Here is a 3,945-nt window from a genome sequence, read left to right as displayed (position 1 = left end):
GCCTGGTTCAACAATGTAAGTTTGCTCTCGGGCACACAGATAAGCTGCACTTCCCAGGCTCTCTGCAGTTAGGTTGGGGCTAGGGTAGTGGAATGCGAGCAGAAGTGGTTTACACAGTGAGGCTTGGCGTATAAAGAACTCATGTGCACAATCCTCCATTCATTCATTTTCCTCTGTGGCAAACTTGGAAGCCACATGTGGCAGATGGCCACATAGAAAGATGGAATGAACCTAGGGCCCTGAACGATTGAGTGGAGATGAACCTCTTATTCTCCCCAACTCTCACCCCTAGCATATTGGATTGGCATGTGAATAACTGTTAATTATGACCTTCTGGCTGTTGCTATCAGCATAATGATGATGCCAAAAGTGTGTACCTCTGCAAACTAGGAGAGGTGAAAGAAGCATGAAAAATGGAATGTTGCAGTATGTGAAACTCTCTAAGGGGAGAATTCCAGTACTTTTAAATGACAACGGGTAACTGTGTCAAGCCACTGAGATTTGGAGGTGCAGCTAGCTTTGTTTACCCTAATACATCCCTCAGTATTATGCACGGAAGTCCCCCAGCCTAAAATGGATGTTCTCTTTCCTCTATTTTTTTTTTTTTTCTAATCGAAATCCTACCAATGTTTAAAGATCCAACTAAAGTCCTACCCAATCCACAAACTTTTCAATGACTATTACAGCTCTCAGTGACCTCCTAGGGTACTTGCTGTATGTACTATTCAGACTTTAAATATGACTGCTTTGCTTTGTTGACCCTTAATGTATATGTGTTTACTTACCCAACTCGATTATAAATCCCCCACTGGAAAATACTATTATTATTGTTATTATTATCATTATTAAGCCCCCAAAGCAATTGTCACCAAGCTGTGTAGGTGGCACACCAGGCATGAAAAGTCAGAAGTCATAGAAGGCTTTTAGATGGCCTATAAATAGCATAGTATCATTCTAGCATAGGCTAAATATAAAAATTCAACCCAAGCAATTCAGGCTCACAGGTACAACAACAAATTCTCTGAGGATAAATTTAATGCCTATATATAAATAAACTGTTCAGAAATGCATTCAATTTGCTTTTTTCCTCAAGGGCTAATTAATGTTAGCATTTCCTCTGCCTCTCCCCTAAATGTATATTAAACAATACCCCAAATTGTGAAAGACAGGATTAGAATGTGAGATCTTTTTGAAATTCCCTATCCTACTGATTTTCTCTCACCCATATTTAGCTCTTCATTTGAAATGAAAGTCAGCAGATTTAGTACAATCCTTGCTGGATTTTATGAGCCTACTTTTCTACGAATAATAATAATAAATACTTCTTTACATTTCTGAATTTCCTCTTTCTGACCCAAGATGTTAAGCAGTGATATGCATCTCTTTTTTTCTTTCTCTAATTGTGATGGAAGAACAGGCTGCCAACATTTATCATTCAGGGAATCTCTAGGTAGCCATAATTTATTGTGCAATTAAGCCAAGGGCTTGGGAAGAACTGTTTTAAATGTAAAGACTAAGAACTATGAGATATGAAATAAGTACATATTCTAATATTTTATATAAGTTGCTGTTTGAAGATGCTGGAAATGATTTTTTTAAAAACGCTGGCTGTAAATTTTGATGCTGTTGCAATGTGCTGGCTTTACTGGTGCAAATATCTCTGAACTTCTCTATTCATTCAGGAAGGCTTAGTGCTAGCAATTTGCTTTGCTGGCCAGTCGACGCACTTTTCATTCTGAGCTGGAGAAAATACCTCTGTGATTGTAGAGTTCATGCCCTCCAGGCTTTACTTTCTTCTCCATCGAATCTACTTGTATAGAGATCAGTCTCTGCTAGTTGTAATAAGAGGTTCTAACAATTACAGAGCATTCAGTCTCATTCTTTTCAAGTCTAAGAACAACATATTAATGATGAAGAGTAAATTTTCTAGCCTTTCAAGAATAACTTGAAATACCATATTAACATGGCACAAATATTTGAAAAGCAAAGAAACATTTTATGGATAGCCTATCATTCTTGCATTTTTATTTCTTAACAGTCATAATTAAACCTATAGTTGACAGGAAGGAAGGCCAAGAACTAGGATACAAATACACTGGTTCATATATTTTCCCCCTATAAAACTCTAATGTGAGAATTGCCTTTTAATATGTGGTTGAAGTTTACAAGAAATAGCCACCATTAAGGACTTTCAGTAGAGGTTTTCAAACTGTTTCTCAAAGCCACATGTGTTCCATGGTGGCACCTTAGGACTGCCAAAAATGGGCTGAGTGTGGGGGCTTCATTCCCTCTCTCCCCTTCCAATCCAGCAGTTTTTCTTTTTATTTGTTTTACATTTGTTTTACAATGTACAATTAAAAAATGGATTTTGTAAAAAATAAAACAAAACAAAAAACCTAAAATCCCGGAATGATATAATTAATCTATTAATTGACATTTATTTTCCTCCAAAATGTCATGTTATGGGAACTGTGGAACTGTGCAGAGGGCATTGGCTATTCTGTGGGCTGCCGGGGATCTACTCCCTTTCCTAGCAGCACCCTGGTTTCTTTTTGGGGAATGACCTCTGTCCACTGCATGTGATGCTTGTGGATGGTGAATATGGAGACCTCCCTTCACAGGAGCTGAAGTAACCTGATCCCTCCTCTCAAAGTCCTAGAACAGCAAGGGGGTGATCTACTAATCTGTGCTCCATCAGGCAGATGCTTTCTCCTAAGGGCCTTGAATCTGGAGTAGGTGACGCAACAAGAGGAACACAGGAGCTTTACAAATTTTACCAGTGGTATCCTGACCTATCAGAACATCTTGCTTAGGTTTCCTCCTTTTTGGTCTCCCAGAGCTGCCTTAGTGCTTGCCCATTTCCAAGTCTGATTCTTCTGCCTTCTAGCAATTTAGTGAGTCCCTAATAATCCTTCCACCTGCACATGTTTTTTTGCACTGTGTGTCTGTATTTTTCCTGCCTTGCTCTTCCCAACTTTCTTGTGGACCAGACCATAGACTGCCTTATGGAAACCCCTCCACCAAAGTTTAACTACTTGCTGTTCCTTGGGATGTATGTTTCTCTTCTACTAAGGGCTTTGGTCGCTCACTCACATTCTATCCCTTTCTAGTCCAGTATCTTCACTCACCCCTCCCTGTTTACAGTTTTGCTCTCCTGTGTCAGTGCTGACATCCCAGTGTGCTCCCAACTCTCTATGCAGTGAGTTACCCCAGCAATGGCATGAAAGCATGTAGGCCTCACTTGTCTGGAGAGTCAGGAACACCTGCCGGGAAGATGAAGGTAGAGAAGGTAAGAAACAACATGGATATCAGGAATGAACCTGTAACAGACTGCAAGGCAGGCAAGTATTAGAACGGGCAGGAAGAGGCACAAAATCCAGATACATAGAAATTTAAGACAAGGTGCCTCTATAAGGAGAAGATTATTCCAGGTAAATTCTGGTTTGTACAGGGGATTTTGTGTACTCTCTGCAGAACAGGGGCTGCTGTGGTGAGGGTGCCTATGGCCCCTACCTCCACCCAAATAAAGCAGTATGGATTTTGATCCAAATTCTATTTGGTCTTCATCGAGCCATGCTACCATCTTATTAACACAATAGGGATAATAAGAGCTTCTTAATATGTTTTTGAATAATAACAATAACTGTCATTTATTGCGTGCTTACTGTATGCCAGGTACTTTGCCAGTACTTTGAGTATAAGGAGAATTGAGCATGAGGGAGGTTAAATAACTGACCCAAGATCACTCAGCAAGTAAATGGTAAAGCCGAGATTTGAATTTGTCTGTTAACTCAGAGCACAAGTTTTTGATCACTCAGCAGCTTGCCCCTAAATGCCATTCTGTTGGACTATGCTCTGGAATACATAGACAATAGACTATGCCTTCTAAATCCAACCTTCCTACCTGGCATAAGGAAGAGGTCAGTAAGTGCGTGATGAATAAAC

The sequence above is a fragment of the Microcebus murinus genome, chromosome 15 (genome assembly GCF_040939455.1).
Source record: "Microcebus murinus isolate Inina chromosome 15, M.murinus_Inina_mat1.0, whole genome shotgun sequence".
NCBI classification, from domain to species: Eukaryota; Metazoa; Chordata; class Mammalia; order Primates; family Cheirogaleidae; genus Microcebus; species Microcebus murinus.
The sequence above is the reverse complement of the archived record's forward strand: the minus strand, read 5'-3'. Positions refer to the sequence as shown.